Genomic DNA, 23,018 nt, shown 5'->3' with positions numbered 1-23,018 from the left:
GCCCTTTCCTAATGGCGAGCACTGCCTGCATTCTCCTTGCTTCCAATAGTATGCATTCCCATCCCTGTTGTTGCTAATATTAGCAGTATTGGTAATAAGAGCAAAATTGCTAATAAGCGACCTGGGTTGCCTGAGAACTGTGTCAATGCAGCTATTGCTGAGGTTCATCTGCAAGTGCTGACTTCAGATTCTCATAATCTCCCTCAAAACACACTCCCAGTGATCGTGGGAGATCCACCCTTCAGTTTGAGCTTCTTCCCCATCCTGACCTTTCATCATCTCCCTGTCTTCAACTCCCATCTTCTTCCATGCCTCTCCTTGTCAGGGACACAGCTCTCTGCCTTTCTGGTGACAAAGGCTCTCTGGATGACCTAGCCAGATTTCCAGTCTCTCCCTCCCCCTTTTCATGTTGGTTTCAGCAGCAAAGCACCTAGCAGCTCAAAGGAGTTTTGGGGCCCCCATCATGCCAGGCACTGCATATGCATGCAGTAGAAGAGAGAGACCCGTCTTCTCGATCTTAAAACCTGAACAAATAAGGCTGAAAGAAATGTTATTCTCATTTTACAGATGGGAAACCAGGACCAAAGATATTAAATGTCTAGCCCTAGGAAGTCTGCAGCCAAGGCAGGAACTGACCCCCTGTTTCCTGAGAGCCAGCATTTGGTATCTAATCGCACGTGATCAGTCTTTCCTCTTACCTCCCTGTAGGCACGAGGAATTTGTGCTCTACATCTCCACATGTTTCTCTTGTGCTGTACTGCGCGCGACCATGCACACCTAGATGGGACTCCTTAATAAATAATCATATGTGGATTCCTGCACTTCTCTTCTACTTGTCAACCCGTGCCTCCCTTACAGCACAGGAATTAGGCTTTCCTTCCTGTATTCCCAGTGTAATTATCAAACAAACTTTCCTTCTGGTGTAGTCTTCCCACACCATGGACACTTTAAATCTCACACATAAATCTCTCTCATTTCAGCAGGTCTCTCTCCTGGAGAATGACATTTAATGGTGATCTTTTTTTAATCAGGTTGGGTCCCCTGTTTCCCACCCCCATCTGGTGGAAGCAACTTTCCACTTAGAGAGGAAGTCAGTCTTTGATTTCATAAATGATTATGAGAAGATTTAACATCCTCAGGAGCACAACTATTTTCATTAGAATATTTTTGCTCCAATTCCTTTTCCAGCTGTCCCACTTCTTGATCCAACCCCCAAGGTACAGAAACCTCTAGAATTCACACTCAGACTCTCCAGTGCAGAGACAAGCCGCTCGCCCTGTCGTCATCTGGGACTCCAGCTCCAGGTAACACAGCAGAATCACGCTGGGAATCGTCAGCAGGCCAACCCTCTGCGGGTCTCCACCTCAAGCCCCGGCAGGCGGTTTGCTGAGCATGGATGCGTGCGGGCTTGTTTGCTTCACTTCACTGACCTCTGCTCTGCTACCACAGCCCTACAGCATGCCAAGATTGCCACCAAGAAGAGAAACGTGTCTTAAAAGGGAAGGGAGCTGGGCAGATGAAGGCTTTCACAGAAGCATGCATCCTCTGTTGCTGTTGCAGGCAGACTGGCATGACTATAATTTTGCCCACAACCTCTTCCTCCATGCTGTGGTCAGCTGAAGGAAAGCGTTAGATGCTGCTCACACGGTGGAGATTTCTGCCTTCAAAGGCAGATTTGAGCTGTAAGATAAAAATTTTCTGCAGCTGTGCTTTCAAAGACTTTGCACCATTTTTCCTTCCAAATATTACCCCTCTGAGGTATTGTGTGCATGTAAAATGAGATGGCAAAATGAGGGCCATAGTCCCAAGTCACCCTCCAGCACTCTCAAAGGCTGTCAGAAGCATAAAGGGTTCTCCTTAGAAAACAGTAAATGAGACTGTGTCTCAGAAAGACAAGCCGTGCAGAAATTTGCTGCCTAGGTGCCTTCAGGAGTGTTTTTGACTCTGCTACTAAGTCCCAAGGGGTGGGACCCAAACACGAAGTTGTTTTTTGATCGAAGTCTTCAGTGTCCCATTCTGCCTGTCAGCAGCTGTGCAGCTTCATTTCAGCAACACTGGCTGTGGGAAGCATAGTGCAGTGGAAACCGACTACACTTTTGATGACTTTACTCCTTCTTTTAACTATCTTCCAAACCAAACTGACTCTCCAAGGACCAAGGAGTCTCTTTTGTGATCTGGGTTAGTCAGCTCCAGCTTGCAGGTAGCACACTCATCCAGGAATACATTGATGAAATGCAGTCTGCCTATGTTTCAACACCACGGTCAGTAAAGTCCCTCTCAGACTGTTTGGATTTGAGCTGGTGTACCTGGACACTCAACCTCTCACAAAGCTCCCCTTTCCGTAACAGCAGCAGAAATAAACTTCCCCATCCTACACAAATGCTTGGGTGTTAAGGCCAGAGGGACTTACTGAGCTCTTTTTGTCTGACATCTAGAACAAGGTAGACTATAAGATTATGTTAAGTAATTCATACTTGAAGTTCAATAGCTGTGGTTGAACAACAACCACAATAAACATGCAATCATGGAAAATCTACCACAATTCTTAGTAAGTTGTTCCAATGGTTAATTACCCTCACTGTTAAAAATGTGCACCTGGTTTTCAGTTTGAAGGTGCTTAGCTTCAGCTCCTGGCCAACAGCACATTGTCATTACACTTATGTCTACAGAACTGCAGCACCCTGCCCATTGCATCATTGATCACACTGGTTTATCTTTAGCCTGCGACAAGTGACTTGTTTGAAAGCTAAATAAGGAGAATTCCCCTCACAACTTTGGTTGTCATGACGGGAGGGGGGGGGTGTTTCTTTTCCCTCTTTCAGTTGCTTCTGAATCTTTCCACTGAACCTTCTCAATTTTTTAAATAATCCCCTTGAAACCAGTTGTGGAGCTTGCTGAACTGTAAGTGGTTCTCTCAACATTCACAGAGCTAAGCTACCTCCTTAGGCTTTGCTCCAAAAATTTCCAAATGCATTCATGAGGTCCTTCCAGGCTGCCCTGTATTTTGACCAGCCCTAAAAGTTACAACAGCATTTCCAAATCTTTAAGACTAAAGTCATATTAAGTGACATAGAGATGAGGCAACAAGCCCTTAAACCCCCACATAAAAACAAAATTTAGAAAGAAGCAGTCTCACAGCAGGATCAGCGAGTGAGCTGAACAATCTGTCAGCTGCTCCCATTTCTTTATGTGGACAAGGGTCTTTGCAGTAACCCTTTGCTCCTTTGAGCTTTGCTGTGGTTTCAATTTTACCTCACTTCTTTTTGTCACTCAAAGGGCCTTAGGAGATACAACCAGAGCAGCTTTCCCTCTTAATCAAAAGGCAAGCAAGTTTGCATGTATAGAGCTTGTTCATGCCCAAAACACTGACCCAGACAAACAGAGCCAGCTGAAAGCAACTAAATTTGCAGCTGCAAAAGCCTTGTTATGGCACATTAGAGAAAGGTCAGCACCTTTCTAAAACATGCATCTCAAACCTATGGTTTTCAGTAGAAGAAGACAATCTTGTCTCAGGTTATTTTGTGGCAGAGCCTCATTGACTTAAAGCTAACAATGCAACACATCCTTCGGCCTTGAATGTCATGATTGTAGCCCAGAGCTTAAGAGCTTTTTTCTCTTTCTCCCTGTTAAATCCCCTTGTGTTACAGCAGCACTCCCACCTACCCCAGTCAATGTCTAGAAGAAACTTCATAGCCTACAATGGCGCAACAAAACCCTCTGCCATGGTTGCCTCTCAAGCTGAAGAGCTACCCTGGTCTGCCTGCATGGGACATCTTTGCTTAAGGAAGGAAGAGGAGAGGAGCACCACCACACCCCAAACCCAGTCTTTCCCCATACACAGTGCCACCGCTCTCAGAGTACTAATAAAGCAGGTGTTGAAAGAGACGCTCAGCCTGAGGCGTGCTCAGCAGTACACTTGTCGCTTGACCCACCTCCTCATCCTAGAGATTAATTAGGCCTAGCCCCTCCCTGTTAAATTGCCTCTGAGGCACATTGCTCAGCCTTCCCCCTCCCGCCTCTGGCAGATTCACTCACTAACTTCTTATTTCAGTATCCGTGTTTTCCAGTTTGTAGGGCCCTTCACTGATTTTCTGCACCAAGGACTCTACTCCAGTAACGGGACGTAGGTAGGAAGGATGTCTGGAGCAAGGGAGGATGAGAACAGCGGGGTTGGGAAGCTAGAGCTTCCAGTCTCCTCTCCGTTTGCTCTCCAGGTCTTCTCCATGATGCTGTCCTGGGTGAAATGCACTAGCTGGGCTGAGAGACATCACTGCTTCTCATCTCCTGAAGACACCTTCTCATCGTGGGGTGCTCATTTGAGAGATGCAAGTTCAGAGGTCCCCAAGCAGTGGTAGGGCATGCACGGCTGTCCCCTAGCTTCAGCTGGAGCTGATGTCTATGGAAAGGGTTTTGATATTTGATTCTGAAAAAGGCTTTCAGTCTTTGAGTCCTGCCTGGTGAAAGAAGACAGTCTGAGGAATGAACCTTCCCCACATTTTACCAGCTAGCTGGCATGGTGTTTAGTATGTTAGCTGCTGCCATTCCACGTCTTAAGCACCTTATTCTTTCTGTGGCACTCAGGTACCTCACTCAGAGCTGAGGACCCCACTTTCAGCTCAGCAAATCCTTGGCTAAGTTTTAACTTCTGCTTCTGTCTCTCTCTGTATTCATTGATGCCATCTGGATAGGCTGGAAGTTCTTTGGGGCCGTGCCTGCCTTTTGCTGTACATGTACAGCAATAAGCTCAGCAGAGCCTTAATTAAGATCTTGAGATGCTGTTGTAATGCAAAAAATAAATATTAATTAGTAGGATCAGCAGATTCACATACCAGACATATTGCAAGACACACCCCCGCTATATTTACACACGCTGATAGGTGAATTGTGCCTGCAATGGTTAACACCGCTGTGTATTTGGCTTGTCTCCGCACTGTATGTTTTTCATGTAATATCCTTTCCTTTCATAATCACATGTCACTTAATATCCTGACTAAGGCAGAACATTCTGTAACACGGCAGCACGTGTTTGGACAGAATAGTGAAATTATCTCTGAAATGTAGCACCGATGGAAAGATCGGATGACGAGTCTCTTTTCCATTCCTCTAAATTTCTACTGCGGTGACCTGCACTTTAATGTTCTAAACCATCAACGGGTTCATTCTTCATGCTTGTGATGAACTAAGTCATACTCCCAGCTATCTGATTTTTTTTTTGTATGCGGATTGCACATTCCAAAGAAAATCCATAATGGAAAACATAATTGCAGTAACAAGCACCCTACAGGGATGCAAAATTCCTCCGGAGGATTGTCGAGGGTTAATAGGGCTCTTCTTTGCACAGTTCCGCAGAGCCATTCCTATTCATGTTGACTGAGCACTAGAGGGAAAGCAATAAAATTACCAGCAAAAGCCCAAGTTCCTGCCTGTTCAATATACCACGCTAACTTCTAAAGACAGAGCTCTGATTGTATGGCTGAGCCAAACAGGACGGCTGTTTTTAACACCGTTCTAACTTATGGTAACCATTAACTACAACCTGACTTCCCATTACAACATACCACTGTGAACACCTATTAGTGGCTAATTGAATCATCTAAAAATGGTCATAATTCAAACCTATATTTGTATTTTTGTGATGTTTCTTATAGCTTCTGCCATGGTACAAGAGAAGATGCAAATCAAGGCTCTGTTTCAAAGCTCATGGTAGGATGGAAGTTTAAATGAAAATCTTAATGGAGTGACAAAGGGGAATAAAGCCATATTGTATTTTTGATGTTACCCGTGAGACATGATAGGAGAAACTAATAACAGGCTAACAAGGGTCCCCATCTCTAAACGTTTTCCAGCTGTGAGCCACTGAAGAGCCAAAAGACCTCTCTGAGTCAACACCAACAAATGCATATACTCACATCATAATTTTCTGCATTTTCTATTCATAATTTCAAGGCTATACTGCATTTTTTATTCTCGTTATTTAAAGAAATAAAAGTATTTCCTCTCAGAGGCATCATGGGTTCTTTTGCAGCCCACTATATCCTGAAGCCTTCAATTTTTTTTTGCAGTTCTTTAAGCATGAGTATGTTTTTATTTTACTGTGGAAGGCAACAAAGTACTGTTTGCACAGCACTATTGACAGGTTTGTGCATATTTGATGCCAGGGCTTTTTAATTTAACTTACAGCCCGATTTTGTAAAGACTTTTCGTTACATCTATGGAAAAGTTGTTTGGTGCTACTTTGGGTAGAAATAGGGCTACTTCAAAATAAAAATTAGCTTAACCAAGTAAATCAGTTTTAACCATCTACTCAAACTGAAAGAAGGATGTATTCCATTGGTTGTCAGAGAACTGTCATGAGCAGATAGAATCATAGAATTATAGAATCATGGAATGGCATGGGTTGGAAGGGACCCCAAGGATCATAGAGCTCCAACCCCCCCGCCACAGGCAGGGCCACCAGCCTCCAGGCCTGGATCTACACAAGGTTGCCCAGGGCAACCTTGATAGCACACCTCAGGTGGAGGTTACTACCTCTCCAGGGTAAAAGGTCTGCTCCCTCCCGATGTCTCACAGCAATATGGTGCTTCCAGGTCATTGCCATGCAAAGAAAGGCACGGTTGCTTGAAGTTGTCATTGGGGGTTGCCTCAGTTAATAAATCCAGACGGGGGATGGAAATTTACACAACATAGTGAAGGACCCAACCACCATCAAATCTGTCCAATGTAGGTATCTGTTTGTATGAGGAGGTGTGAATTTTCTCAATATATATGTGAAGCACTAAACCAGTCCTAAATTATCCCCTAGTCAGCCCAGAAAAGGGGTCTTTAGACCTGCAGACTTGGCTTCATCGTGGGACTCAACGCCCGGCTGCCAAGGCTGGCATGAGGTGTGACCCACAAGCTGCAGTTGCTCTGTTGGCTCACACATCATGTGTCACATTGCCCATCCCTTACATATGTATTAGAGATTTCAGATGTTTATGCCTGCATCAGCATCTGAAGTAGACCGCTGCCTGGTTGGAATATCCATCAGTTTTCAGTTGATACCAAAGAAGTTTTAAATCACCTGCCCTTCCTCAGACTGTTTCACACTGCCTAGCACAAAGTGCTTTGTTGGACAGGGAACGGTGGGCTGTCTCTCCAGAGAATGTATAATGAGAAGATGTGATTTAAACAGGAGATGGGAATTCTTCCCCACGGATACACATGTGCAGCCCTGCTGCCTTTCTTGGAAGCTGCATACATACTTCTGGACAAACAAACAACCACCACATCACTTCTCTCCAGCTCACTGCTTGTGATAGCTTTCTCCAGCAAGTTGCATAGTGTGCCAGAAATAAGCAACTGAGCCCTTATTAAGGCAATCCAGACAATCATATTTTTAATGTCCAGCCCCCAGATTTTTGATTCAATCCTCACTTTCAAAATTAGGAAATCTGTGTTCGTTAAAGCCTCTGGAATTTTTGGGAGCAAGTAGCATCAGGCAGGCAGCGGCTGGGGACCTCATGACAATTTGGAAGCCCCTACTGCCCTTGTTACCACCGTAGTTCTAACACATTCCTTCTCTGCTCAAGCTGTAAGGACCTTATCTGGTTCTAAAGCAGAAGCCATTGTGACATTGTCCTTCCCATGCCTGCACAGCGTGGGCAATAACTAAGGCATATGTGCTGTGCAGCAAAGACCTGATAAAGTTGCCAGCATGGAACTACCAGGGGGCACAGCAGCAGCCTGGAAGCACATGGCAAGGAGTAACCTGTTTGCCCTAGAAAGACGATTGCAATCAAGAAAAATATCCTCATCTCATTGCCTGAACTGTAGTGAGCTACCAGGATTCACATTCTTCATTTCAGCATTCATGGTAAAATAAAAATAAATCATGAAGGTTTGAAAATTAAGGGCAGCCAGCAGGCTGTGTCCCCAACACGCTTTCATTCAGTCCCCATCCCATGGAAGAAAGGAAATGAAAATTCTTTTTTTTTTTTTTTTAAATATCCTCAACTCTGACCTACTAAGCTTGTGGGTCATGACCCCCATTTGGGAAAAGCTGCACTTTCTCCTCTTCCTCCTCCCTGGCTCACACACATACACATACATGCCATGAAAACATTACCCTAATGACCACTGACAAAACAATGCCTGGAGGAATGTATTGAATATAAGCATCCAAGTAGCAGAGCCAACAAAATATCAGTCTCTTAATTTTGATTTCAAACATAGGTTACTATAGAAAAAATAGAGTCCCCAAAAGCTATATATTTTCACTAGACAGCCAGTTCAGCATTAAGTAAATTGACTGGAAATGACTGAAAATGAAATAAAATGATAGCACCAGAGAGTAACCATTAATTCTAGGTTCTTTCCTTTCCAGGTCTTCATTCATTTTTCTTCCCCTTGACTTAATACTTGTATTTTTTCCCTCCCTCTTTTAGATACTATCTTTGGTTATTTCTTTACCTCTCCTTTTCCATACTTGATTGATTTTCCTCTAATTTTCTGCAGAGCCTATCTCTGGTTTCCCCATGGAGCTCATTCACAGTCAAGTGTTTCTCAGCCAGAGAAACCTTCTACATCATCATGTTTGTCAGTGTGGTTCCTCCAGCTTTCATAATACCCTTGGGCTAAGGACCATGTGAGTCCCGGGTCTGGGGAAAGGAAGTTCACTCTTCCTGCCGTCCATGACTCCTGCCTTCAAGCATCCCAGCTGGGTTTCTTGAATCCAGAATGGGAAAACTCCCCTTTAGTCCATAGCAAACTGCTTTCACCTCCCAGATATGTCACGCTCATCAAAACTTCTGTGCTGGGTCCATCACTGAGGCCCTGGTTAATGTTTGCAGAGAGGTGAAGAGGTACTGGGAGACAGCAACAAGCACAGGGGTGCCCCGTGGTCGGCACTGACACACACAGATACATCATAAATCTAAACTAGGGATCCAACACTTCTCTTTTTGTGTGTCGCTGCTCCTCCCGCTTTGAAAAGGTGCAAAATGTTAGATAGCATCCCTGAACAAGCAATTCCTGAAATGTGCTTGAGGAAGAGTGTTCCTGCTTGACATGTTAGAGAAATATTTTGGCTCTGTATAAATTCTCCATTCACCAATATTGGTTCCATAATATTTATTGTCTGGTCAAGTTCAGCTCTTCCTTTTTTTCTATCAGTATTAATAAGTATTTTTCTAGCATGTTACTTGACTTTAGTGTGCTTAGTTCTCTATTGGCTTTTGGAAGGCCTTTTTTTTTATTTAATGCAACTCAGAGTGTTTATTACACCCACTACTCAAGAAACACTGAGGTTGCTAGCCTCAAAAATTTCCACTGGCCCATGAAAAGCCACAGCCACGCAGCATCACACATGCTAAGAATGTATTCATGCCAGTCCCAGCAGGGATTCACGTGCAGGTGCAAGTTAAGCGCTTGTTTTGGTCCCTTTTGCCATAAAGCATTAAATCTCAGGACCCCTAAATACTCCCACCCAGCCTCACAGCAGGCACATCTGAAGAGACATGAGTGTAAGCATCTTGTAGTGCTGGTGAGGCATTTAGTTAAGAGTTCGTTCCCCTTTTGGGCCTCACTTTTGCTACTATGCACAATAATGCTCAAGGCTATGCAGCTGCACTCCAGTTCATGCAGGATCAGGTTCCCCTGCCCTCTTTCTCCTGGCTTAGCACTTTTTTCCTTTTTTTCTTTTCCCCTTTTTTTCTTTCTTACCCTAGACTCATGCATGAACACTTCAGAGTGCAGAACGCCATTAAAGCTGAAAGAGAACATACACGAGCACTTCATAGCTCTCCACACGGCTCTTTTGCCAGCCTTCCCCTTCAAAGGAGCTGCTCCAAAAGCTGACTGGAGCCAGCAAAAGTCTCCCCGTTGGCCTTGGATCAGGCCCAAGGCAAGGGACACAATTAGGCGGGAGCGGAGGCACAAACGAAAGGCAGCTTGCCTGCCAGCAGACAAAACACAGGGAGATCTACAAGGGGAAGGCGGTGTTTGAGGGTCAAATGTGCCATCCTTTGAGAGGCAGATGCCCTGGCACGAAATCTGTGCTCTTCATGACTTCCACTGGAGCAGCATGATGAGGTGCTAAGGGGCAGCTGGCTTGGAACTGCAAGGTGGGGACAGTGTGTGGGCACTGCCTCACTTTTTTTAATCCATCAGATTTATTTCTTTAAAATATTTCTATAGTCTTGTTTATTCTTTTTTATGCATCTTATTACTAGAAAGCAGTATTTTTACATGGCAGCAGAAGATACTCCAATTGAAGATGAGTCAAAAAAAAAGCCGAGATGAAAGCCTGTATCCAAATTTCATGAGGGGGCAAATGGGTATTGATCTTCTCATTCCCTTTTTCCTTCTGTGTGTAGTGGTCAGCCTGGGAAAAGATGCCCCAGAGCAATTCTCTCCAGCACCCTGCCATTAAATGGGGCAATACCAGAGTGTTTGCAGTCCAACAGTTCCTACCGCACGTTACTCGGTAACTTGCAAACACGCTGTGTTAGCACCACCCGGCACAAAATAAAGTCCACACTCAGTGCAAACTGTCCATGGCTTTTTTCATGCTGTTCTTTCCTGAAAATAGCCTCATTGTAATGCCTTACCTTTCTAATTTAGATCTTGGTGCTTTCTACCCAACGTTAACATTGGCTGCAATGAACACAAACGTAACATCTCAACCGAAGGAAAATCCAACAGATCCTTTTATCAGAGTTGAAAGATGATATGTTTGGATGAAGCGTCTAACAGGGTCCTGTCAGAGCTCTGCCTTGTTTAACATTTTCAGGAGTTATCTGGAAGCAGAAGTAGAAAAAAAACATTAATTATTTTAACAGTTGACATCAAGTCTGGGGGAGAAGAGGGAAAACAAGAAGTTTATTGAGAAAATGGAAGTCGGTTTACAAGGATTTGTGAATTAGACAAGTATGATCCAAATGATGCAAATTTATAATTACAATATGTCAGCAAGCAGACTGGTTTCGTATCATGTCTGGATAACCTAATGCTACCTTGGAAGATACTATGCACAGAAGGACAATGGCAATATCTTACACCCAGAAAATGGATTCTCCATCCTGTATATACTATTTTAAATGCCGTAGAAATTCATAGGGATGCGGAGACCCCAGCAGGAGACAGGTGTCTGCAATTGAACAGAAAAACAACACAGGTGATGGAAAGACTGAAACCACTATTGCATGTGCCCCTTTAGCCTAATAAGAATTAAGTTCAACTACTTAATAACCACAAATCATCCTCAATGCTCTGTGCTGCTTTATTGTGTAAGTAAATGATGGTTTACTGCACTGTACATAAATTACAATTTACTGCACCCAAGATTTATTTTACATGTACAAAGGAAGAAGAGACATCTAGGCAAAGGCAGCTGTCATGCACAACAAGTTAGCTCGGGAGGTGTTTTTCTCATAGCAGGGTCTGTTTGTGTTGCAGACTGGGCTGTGTAGGTGCCGGATGCAGAATTAAATCTCCTTGCAGGAAAAGCTTTCCTCAACACTGTGAGCTCTTGCACCATGAGCTTTTGCAAGGGCCTGGAGATCTGCAGGTGTTGGGTGAGAGGCAGCGAGCGCTGTGAGCCACTGCCTAGCTGGGGACAACCCAGCACATCATAGCTGGTGTGCACAGGAAATGGACCTTGTCCCATGCCCCATTTGCAGACTGCCAGACAGACATCAAAACTTTCTTACCCTGGCTGCAGCCTACTGTTTGTCTCTGGGTCCCCACCACCAGCTCACAACCCCTTTCTCACATTCAGCCCGGCTTCCCAGTCCTCCATTTCCAGTATCAATACTGCAGTGGCTCCTGTCCCATGCTCACTCCCTTTGCCTCTTCTTCCAGCTTCATGCTGGCTCCGTGCCTCTAGCACAACCCCGAAACACACCCTGGCCTTTCCCCTTCTGCTCTCTGTGTCTGCAGGACAGAAGTAATGACAATGTCTGCTTTCCCTCAAACCACACTGAGGTCCTTGTCACAGGCATTCATTTCAACCTCAACCAAGCACTAACTGGAAACCAACACACCGCTGAATATCACCGTTTTTTTAATCTTCCGGCCCCAAAGATATTCTGCCCAGCAAACATAGCAATACAGCTCTGGAGACCTTGTGATCAAAGTACAAAAACCACATAAAAACTTAGGAACTAAGCCATGACGTGTGATACAAGTGCCCCAACACATTTTGGACAGAAGTTTTTTGAGCCTAACTTCATTAGGTGGATATTCTCAACATGTCCTGACATCATTGAGCAGGGATGGCACAGTCAAGGCTCCAAATTGGTGTCATGGGCAAAATAACCTAGCTTTGTCCCTGTCTTAGAGGAAAACCTCTAGGAATGAGATGGCACTACGGAAAACACTCCCTTTGTGATATTTCCTTCTCATCGTTCTGTGAGTCAGGCAGGAATTGTGTTCATTTGGAAGGATCCTATGTTGGCAAGGACAAACTGAACACACTGGGGATTTGGCACCTCTATTCTCCTCCATTAGTGTGTTCCCAAGACCCACTGTGGCAGAATTTGCCCCCATTGTCCCACCTCTCTCTCCTCCAAGATAACATAGCATGAAAGTCCAGGAGTTTTACTGACATACCTGCATGGGCCACATGCTCCTTGCTGAATTTCTGTATGGCACATGCATGGTCCCCACTGGGGTATAGTCAGCTATATCCATACCATTAAGCTAGACCGTGATTTTGTTAGGACCAAATATCCAGACCAGCTGTTGGAGAACAGTGTACTAGTGAATGAGTCTCCTGAATAAGGTGGCAGCAAGCAAACTGTCTGCTGGGTATGGGCTCTGGCACACTCCAGTTGCCAGACCAGGCCCCAAAATTGTTCAGAGACAGCATCAGTTCCAAGGGGCTAAGTCCATGCCAGAGAACATGATAGCAGTTTACTAGCATAGACAACCATCTTCCAGGTCCAAGGAAGGCTGCCAGGCATGCTTGGATTTACTACCGTAGACACGGTCTCAGCATCTGTCTTTTTCTCGTGTGACAAAAGTGTCCCAGAATGCGGCAACCACGAAGCTAAAAAAGGGTTGGATTGCATCCTCTCTGTGGGAAGGTGGAAAGGTGTGTACTGAATATTTCCTTCCCACTTGATCTCCCTGAGGCAAGCTGACACCAATCAACCTGATTGCCTTTATCCAGTCTACTTGGGATAGGTAGGAAAATATATATTATTACTTTCTTCAGTGCAGTTTCTTCAGTTCTAAGGTTACTTCTGAAGCTTGCTCAGATTCTTCAAGACTGCTTCACCCATGCATCACTCTCAGTGTAAACATACAGGTTTCCATAATACTTTTGGGTAAATGGCATTCAAAGTTTGCTTCCCAATCCACATAGAAGTTTAAAAGCAGCTTTAGTTATACATTTTAAGGTCAAAATGCTTCCTTCTGAGTCCTGCAGATTTACATGTTGAACAAAATCTATGTGAGATGAGAATGACCATTCTCATCCTCCTCACTTCATTGTAGTTCAGGAGTGATTCTTTCAACATCTGAGTTGTCCACCAGCATAAACTAGTATCACGAGAGGAGCAGTAGGCCCATAAATGTATCTGACCTTACAGCTGTTCTGGCCACATGTCCTCTGCCAGCTCCAGCTGTGCCATCCACAGAATATGTAATCTCCTGTCCCCTTACCTATATGTCACTGCCAGCAGTTACCATCCTTTCAGCTCAAGGGAGTCCTCAGACAACCTGAGCATATGGCACCTGAGTAGCTCCAATGATTTAATTTGCAGGACCTGGCTAAACCAATCCATTTTGTCTGAAATGGTTCAGGGACCTTTTACTTCAGCAAATCTTCCAGGAGAATGAGAGGGGCCTTCAGAAAGTAGATAGCCATCTGCAGTTGAAAATGGCAACATCTCTCACAGATGCAGCAATTTGCAAAGCACCCAAATTATAAACATGGGAAAATAAATAGCTTTGGAGCAGATGCTAAGCAAGGAATAAAATGCATGTGCCTTGTATCAAATGCAGACACTGAAAGACAAAGCAGACTGAATTAGGTACACTCTCCAGCTACAGCTTCAGGGAGGAGGGCAAGTGTACTGTTATTTGCCATCTCCAAAAATAGTCTCTGATTTAACCTCAGCACTTGATTTTCAAAGTGAAAGATTAAGTGGAGAAGAAGACAAGTCACAGATGAACTTCAGCTGGACTACAGATCTCCAGAGGTTCCTTCCAAGCCCCCACCCAAGAAAGGTGACTTCAAAGTCAGATCCAGGTGTTCAGAGTCTTGTACATTTCTGAATATCTCCAGGCAAATGTTCTTCTCTCACTAAGTCCTTCTCAGACCAGCCTTGAGGATCTGCCCTCCTCAGCCAGAGGACAACTTGCCTGGGGTACCACATCCTACACACACCACCTGTGGAAAGGAGGTGCAGGGCAGGCAGGCATGCCTGAACCCTGTCGCTTTCTCACATCCCCTTTGCCACTCTTCAGAGCCTCCTCTGCCTATTTAGAGATGCAGCTTACCTTCCCTCCCACTATTTGAGCCTCCTTAGGTTGCCACAGCTGCTCCCAAAGCGAGCTGAGGCTCTGGGGATGTGAAAAGAGCAGACCCCAGATCTGCAGACATCAGCCTTCCCTGTCCTCCCTGCCCCTGTCCCAGCAGCACAAATAACACAGCCACAACCTGCTCATTCACCCCAGCTGGGGCAGAAGTTCAGGCAGTGGAAATAGCTGAGGAAAGGGCTTTAAGGCAGGTGCAGAAAGGGGAAATCACCCAGGGACTGACAAGTTCTACCTACCAACTAAGGCTTTACTCTGAATGGCCCCAGCATCTGCTCAGCCCCACAGGGAAAGCGAGGCACCTGGAGGTGGTGACAATGCGGCAGGGAGTGGTGGGGGAGAAGGAATGTAACCCCTTTTTAAGAGACCTAAAGAAAGAAGAAAGGGAAAGATGAGCAAGCCTGAGACCCCAGAGCAGCACTTTACAGATCTGTCTTCTTTCCTCCCACATTTAATTCCAAATATTCTGCTCGAGCTGAGCTCATGCCTCAGAGAGGAAAGCAGATGATGTAAGTGTGAACAAAAGCACCCATGCTACAGGTGGGGCTCTGCCACTTCTTTCACCCAATAATACATTTACCCACTCAGTGATCTGTCATTTATCTCTATCACACCATTTGCAGTTCAGGATATCCCTGTCATTCACCTAGTTTATAAGCTCAGGAGAGTGGTAGCTGTGGTGCCAGGACCCTGTTTCCTTGCCTTTATCCACCCCTACTCCCAGTGCAACCAGTAGAAATGGTACCAGTGCTGCTAACCACTGAAAACCTCTAATCTTGTTAGAGATGAATGCACATCTTGAGGTGCTGGAAGACATATCCAAAATAAAAGTCATATTCATCTGTATTCCAGACTAACATGACATCAGTGAAATCACAGCCCAGACTGAAAAGTTTGGGTTTGTCTGCTTGCTGCTGGCACAAGGATCAGTGAGTAGGTACCTTGCTACCAGCCAAATGCTGCGTTGCTGACTCAGGCACAGAATGGGATTTTCATAGTACTTAAAGAATGCACATCCCAGATAAAAATAGTGTTTGTACCCACAGTATTGCTCAGAGTTTTTCAACAGCAAGCAAGGACAGAAGGTCTGAGTTCCTCAGGCTCACATGTCTGTGTCCTGCCCCGTAGACACTTCACTGAGGGAAAAAGTGACCTTGTGCCTTAAGGCACAACCAAAACCATGCAATTCTTTGTAACCACAGACTAGTCACCCTGACTTCTTCACAGCTCAGAAATATGACTGTATTTTGTCCTTACATCAGCATCAAGAAATAGGGAGGCATTGTCAAAAGGTGGGTCGCTGGAGGACAAATGAACACCTAATTTAAACTGAAATCACAGTGCACTCTGGCAGAGCTGGATCTTCTTACATTTTTGGTGTTCATCTCCTGACTCCAGTCTTCCCTGGACTCTTTCTCGACCTTAGATGTAGGAGAAGGCAAGTGTGCAGGTGAAAACCAGCGTACTGTAGCTTTGTATGCCGAGCACTATCAGCAGCAAAACTGCCTTGACAGATCAGTCTCACAGGCACAGGCTGTCAGATTCCAACCTACTTAGGGTTTTATGGGTCAAAAACAGGTGGAAAAAAATAGCATGCCACTAGGTCAGCAGGTACAAATAAGCATAGCTCCATTAGCTTTTCACTAAGTCCATTATCTGTAGACTTGACCCAGTTGGAAGATGACCTACAAGTGGCTGTGAAGTTAAAAAGAACCTTATGCCATCGGTTTTATGGAATGAAGCTCTAAATATTTCCCTCCTTTTCTTTAACTTCTGTTATTTTTTACCTCAAACCAAAACTGCCTTATACTTTGAACTAATAGTCAAACAGTGAATTCAAAGATGACTAGAGACAGACCAAAAACCAAAGGGATTTGGCCATGAAATCAAGTCCCAGGGGATTACCTAAAAGGGCAGGATTGGAGAGTCGGACAGTGCAAAGTGCCTTCAATCCTCCAAAGCTATCGGCTTCTACCTTCTGAGACAGTTCTTCTCCAAGACCCTCACTGACTGTTTGGGCTCCACTGCCAGGACCAGAAAAAGTCCCTGGGCTTAACTAGAGCTCAAATGTAGTACTGAGATTAAAAAAACCAAACAGACACCCAAGAAAAAAGCTAAGGGAAAACTTCCCTGCCCTGTGAAACACACAGAGGCCAGAGGGAATAATAACAACCTCTTTTTTCACCACCAGTGAGGAAGACTGAGGAGAGACTGCCATTCCTGTGTCAGATGGAGCCTCTATGAAATGCAAAACAGCTTGTAGCAACAGCCCGAAATTGTCTTGCAATATTGGTGTCCTCATATTGCCTGGATGGGTGATGAAACCGCATTGCATTAGCTCCGTGGCTCTCTGTGGGCATTGTGCTGAAGCTCTGCAGGCTGCCATTATGTGGGGCGCTGCCTCCTGCCCGTGCTGCCTACATCTTCAGGGCAGAGCACCAGGGATAGTCGAGGGCCAAACTTTTAGTGGGTGTAAATTGGCAGAGCCCCACCAACTTCCCCGGAACTCCATTGATTTACAGCAGCTGAAACTCTGGCCCCTGCTATGTTTAAAACCTGAGACAGGCTTTTCATTGGACACGAAAGAATACTCTTTGGGACACTTTGAAACCTGTGCTGTGTGTGAGTGAGGAGCTAAACGATTCCCAAGATTTTCTGTGAGCCATGTACAAGCACACACTGTGCGCCGACGGCGAGCAGGCTCCACCAGACGCGCAGACACAGAATACGCTCCCTGGGATGTGCCAGGGTGAAGAAGAGTTTTCTAAGTCACTTCATTTTTACTGGAAAGTCTGCGCCAGTCCTCCCACGTATAACACACTGTGCACTCCTCGTAACCAGCATTGTCTGAACTTGCGGTATTTTAATAAACGTCCCTGCCAAGCCAAAGAGACGCTCTAAGACACATCACCTTTGTCCAGAGGCGGATCCAAGCTGAAACGAAGTCCAGAGAGTGTGACCTCTGCTACAAACCAACACATAGGTATGTTGAATGAGTCGTTCCTATTAAAAATAACTGCTCTCCGTACTGCCTGGAGTAAAAGGGGGCACACGCTGTTTAGAGAGTGCACATGAGGGTGACAGATTGCAACAAGAAATCCTTTCACTGTACACAGAGGAAACTGAGGTGGTGCAAATGAATGCCTCTTTCTTATTTCATAGGGACAGGTTGGAAAAAGCAGATTATTAGGTTTGGGCTGCACGGAAAAGAAGAATTTTCTTCTTTTTTTTCTAGAATCCTGATTCATCTTCATTATTCAGTCACTCAAGCTTCCTTGGAAACAGAGTGCCACTGAGTTATTACAGCAGTCATAGATGAATTCAGCAGAAAAATATACGTATAATAAAGAGAGAAAGTAAAACTGCTCTCCTTGTGCAGCCCTACACAGAGACAGCCAGACAAAAGCATGAAAAAATTGACTGTCTGGCCAAGAATGAAATTGCTGGCAAGTCTGGTTTCAACCCTGCTATTAGCTTTCTTGCAGCTGCTTCAACTACCCGAGCAGTATTGAGATAAGTGCATTCTCTGAAGTCCATTTTATTTTCCGACTGGGGGGGTAATAGATTTACTCACACATTAGCCTATTTCTGATTAATACCTCATCGGAAAGAATTAGCAGTCGGCCACCTTAAGCAAACAAACAAACAAACCAGCAGAACCAACGAGGGGAAAAAGCACTCAGAACCTTAAACCTGCGTTTAAGGATGAATGCGGCGCTTCCTTGGCGGGCAGAGCACTCTCCAGCTGCGCTGCACATGGGGCAACTCCGCTGTGCCAAAGGGGCAGGACGGAGGCAGCTGCACAAGGGGGAAGGGGGGGGAAGGTTGGGAGGGAGGCACCGTGCTCTTGCGAACTCCCCAAGGGTGGATCTGTGTCACCACGGTTCCTACCCTGTCACCGTGGAGTCACCTCAACTGCACAAGGGGCTGCGAGTGCAAATGTAACAGGCATTTCTGGGAGGAAAGGGGCTGCCTGGGGTAACAGCTTGCATCTCGCTCCTGTCCCAGGAAGATCGCTCCTGAATGCTGATGGATCGGGTCAAAGGAGGTCACGCTCGGGGTCCGGACCCCGGGAACATATTTGGGACCTGATGTAATGATAAGGCGTGACATTTCGCTAGCTTTCAGACCCGTTCGCCTCACAGGCATGTCGTTAAGGTTTCCTCTCTTCAGAGGTGTAAAGCACTTCTGTTGCAAGCCCAGTAAAAGAAGGTACTGTCTAAGGGTGGAACAGAAAAGGTAACGGAAGGTTTGCCAAGAAAGTGCCTGGGCTCTTCTCATTCCAAAACATGGCAGGCTTGAAAGAAAAAAAAAAAAAAAGAAAAAAAAAAAAGAAAATTGAAAAGTTTGAAAAGGCACCCAGTGATTGTTTCTTAGGAAACAAAAGAAGCACTTACGGGTTAGCTTTTCCAAGTTGCTACTTTAGTAGATACACTAAACAGACAGCTTGATCCGGATGAGTCACATGGCAGAAGAGGAACAATGACCTGTGTGTTCCTCCAGTACAAATTATTCATTTTTCTCTGTCAATAAAGACTTTTTAAAAAATATAATTGCATTTGGGCAGCCAGTCAGGAGGGTGTGGCTATCAGAAGGATCACCCCCTCCCCCAGGGAGCCACATCTATTTGGCAGGGTGTCAGAATTTCAGGATACCCTAAGGCAGGCCACAGCATCTTAAAATAACTTAAACACACCTCGTATCATGCCTGGATGTTGAATCAGCCCAGAGATGTCAATCACGTACTGCCGTTCATGGCAGAATCACCTCAGTTGCTCTGATCCTCACTTTTGAACTTACAGCTTCACAGGAATCAGGGGGGTGTGTGTGGGTATACGTGTGCATTTGTGTGTATGTGCCCTATGTGTGTGTGTGTGTGTAATTCCCCAGTCTCCACAATAACAATTCCACCCTCTGAGCCTCCTTGTTGGGAAACAGCCTTTGCAGAACAGCAAGTTCCTCTTTCACAACAGCTCGTTGCTGAAAGGAGGCAGCGTGGCTTGGCAATGGCAGGCGGAGACAGCAAACCTGGGCCTTCCCCTTAGAGGTTTACAGGACTTTTGCTACCAGCATGCACACCGATGTGATTTAACTCCACTGAGTTGTTCTCTGCTTGGCACCTCTAACCTGTTGAGAAGTATCTGATCTTCTCAAAGATGCTGGTTCTCTGAGAGCGTGGCTTGAGACACTAGGTCTGGTTGTCAGGGGGTCTGAGAATGCTCTGATATTCCATTATACTGTGCTACAGCTTTGCTGGTTATTTATCCATGCTGGAGCAGTATCCAGCAGACTGGGATCCTGCCATGCTGGATCCATATGTGCTCTAAATCCTTACCAACTTCACTTAACTGCTTAGCTTCTCTGAAGAACACCATCCACACACAAAAATTAGGGTTCAAAACAGATGCTGTTTGTTAAAGTATCTTCTATACTCCCTCATGCCTTGCTTTCTCCCATCTGTAGAATAAGGGTTAAAATATGGATGTCTACAAAATACTTTGGGATGTAAGACCACTTTGTACACATATCATGGTGTGGAGTTGCATTGCTTTTCAGTTTAGGAATGCATGATCTTCTCTGCTTCACCTTGTAATCATGGCATCCCTGAACTTCTGGTCTAGCAAATTGCATTGATGCCCACTGAACTAAGCCTGAGAATTTACTTGAAAATAGGAAAAAAGGGAGGAAAAAAAAAAGGGGGGGGGGGGGTGGGAGAAAAAAAAGGGATGATGGTGTTGTTATTTATGGGATATGAATAAAACATTGCTACATATTAGGGCAAGATACACAGTTTTGGAAACTGTTCAGCCTTGAGAAAAGAAGACTGAGAGGGGATCTGATTAATGTTTATAAATATCTTAAGTGTGGGAGACAAGGGAAAATGTCCAGCCTCTTTTCAGTGGTCTGTGGAGACAGAACAAGGGGCAATGGCCTCAAGTTAGAACACAGGAAGTTCCGCACCAACATGCAGAAGAACTTTTTCATGGTGAGGATGACAGAGCACTGGAATGGGCTCCAGTGCTCAGGGGGGTTTGTGGAGTCTCCTTCTCTGGAGATATTCAAGTCCCGTCTGGACGCTGACCTGTGGGACCTGTCCTAGGGAACCTACTTTGGCAGGGGGGTTGGACCCGGTGATCTCTGGAGGTCCCTTCCAACCCCTACGATTCTGTGAATCTGTGAACTGGCTTCACGCATTTGTTGTGTGGCTGTGGAAGTCCCAAAGTTGAAGCACTTGCCTTATTTTTGGCAGACCACTAGGGGGAAGTGCTACTCCATCTCAGCCTTGCCATCCCTAAGCCCTCTAGAAGCGGCAGGCGGGCTGGAGCAACCCTTGACAAACTTATTTTCATGGGGAGGCGAAAGGTGAGGAACCAGAAGCCTCGGTCCCCTCTTTTTTTCCAAAGCAGAGATTCAGTTCCAGTGTACACGGTATCGCAGGAAACATATATCAAAACCAATCTATAATGAAATTGCAACAACAAGGCTTGTGACAGCAAGGCATAAAACCTGGAATGTGCCTTCAGAAGGAGAGACAGATGGATTTGTCAAGTGTGCCATAACACAAGCCTTTTATGAATTATTAGTAATTTATAATGCACTTTTAGAGGAGTGGGGAGAACCTAGGGAAATTAATGGGCTTTCTTGGCTTTTCTCTAAAATGACAAATGTATTTTTTATTCTGTTTGCTCTCCCCAATTCCCAGCTTCCAGCCCCTGCCTATAAACCCACTTAGCACTAGGTAACTCTATATCTCCTTCTGCTCTTCCTGAAACGAATTATCTCCTATAGCAGCTTTCCAGGGTAGTGACTGCCAGAAGGCAAGCTCCGGGAGGTGGGGTGTTGTAGGGGGAGGGAAGTAAAATCCTTTCCTAAGTTTGTCCAAAGGCATTTGCCCTGGAGCCTCACTCGGAGCTGACCCAGTAAAACCTGACAAACAACTCACAGGCATCTTCCTCCTTCATGCCGCCTTCTCCCCCTCCCCTATTTCTGCCCTCTGTGCTCTCTGCTCTTTCCCCTCAGTGATTTAAGTTCACAGATTCTTAAGTCCCTGGGACCACCAGGCACTTTGTATGTCCTTCATGGACCAAATGCAGAGCATGGAGCAGGGTAATCCTGAAGGAAGAAACAAGAAAAATGGCAGCATGGGAGGGTTAAAGGCAGGCTGAGCCTAGCAAGCATCGTCTAGACTTTCAGTCTCATGATTCAGTGTGTCTGATGTAAAACTATTTAAATAAGAGTTATGTAAATAATGTGGCAGACAGATAGATTATTTAATATAATCAAAGTGAGATAAGGCCCAGGCCCCAATCCTTCCCTGAAGTAAGGCTGCTTTGTGCCATCCTCACAACACAAACAGCCCTGAGGCCAGAAGACCCAGCCAAGGGAGGATCACCCCAGAGCAAGGAGATAGCCTCCTGGCTTGCAACCAGCACAGCAGCTCCTGCACAGCTCCTCCATCCCTAAAGCCAAGCAAGGGACATTCACAAGCAATCTCAGAATCCAATCAGTCTCTGATGCCATAGGTTTAACACCTTGGAGACACTGTCATTTAGGATCATTCTGAGAAGCCTTCCTCTGAGCAACACTGGAGGATTTGCCTTAACTGAGCCAGACAGAGACTGTGACCAGGGACAAAAGTGGCGGGATAATAAAATGAGCAAACTCTTTCCTCACCTCTTCACCTTCTGGCAGAAACTGTCCCACAAATAGAGTTGAAAATGGCCCATCAGGTAGGGTAGCACTTCCTTCTCATTATCTCCATCCCACCTTTAGCGTCTTCATCTGGGGTTTACCCACTTTTAGTCTTCCCAGGGCATGTCTGCACCACAGCAAGTGTACGCTGCATAGGCCCAGCTGAGCTAGCTTCAAATGGCCTTACTCGGGGACTGCTAGCAAGGTAAGCACAAGAGAACAGGGCTCGCAAAGACCTGCTGGAAAAGCTGGCACTGCACACAAGCACTCGGTGCCCACAAGACCGTGGGCAAGCATGAGGCTGGCTTGAGTTTGTTGTCAGGAGCAGGAGTTGTTGCAGTGCAAACGCACCCTTGTGCAACGTGGTTTCCACCGGCTCCCCTAGGACACCAGGCTTCCCACAAACTTGGTTTGTTTTTATTTCATTGTGAGGTAACCCCGCTGCCTTGACATTCCCCTTCTCTTTCCCTTTAAGCATATAGGCCTGACTTGACTGTCCCTATGCTAAAATCAACATGCGGGCAAGTTTAAGTAAAGTTTAAGTAAGGACTGTGCTGCTGGCACTTTCCGCAGCACCACACCCTCTTGCCTCTTCTTCCCATTCAGGTCGCTCATAGCTCTCCTGACTACACCTCTCTTTTTTCCTTATTTTTTTTTTCTTTTTCTTTCTCTTTTTCTTACATTACCTGGTATCTGCTCTATCTAATCTCACCCACTTTCGATTGGACTAACCAGCTCCGCTTCCAGACGTGGCCTGACGGACAGATAATACTTGCAGTTACATGACCATGTCAGTTAAGGAC

This window comes from Gallinula chloropus (assembly GCF_964237585.1).
Source record: "Gallinula chloropus genome assembly, chromosome: 2".
In the NCBI taxonomy this organism is placed as follows: Eukaryota; Metazoa; Chordata; class Aves; order Gruiformes; family Rallidae; genus Gallinula; species Gallinula chloropus.
The sequence above is the reverse complement of the archived record's forward strand: the minus strand, read 5'-3'. Positions refer to the sequence as shown.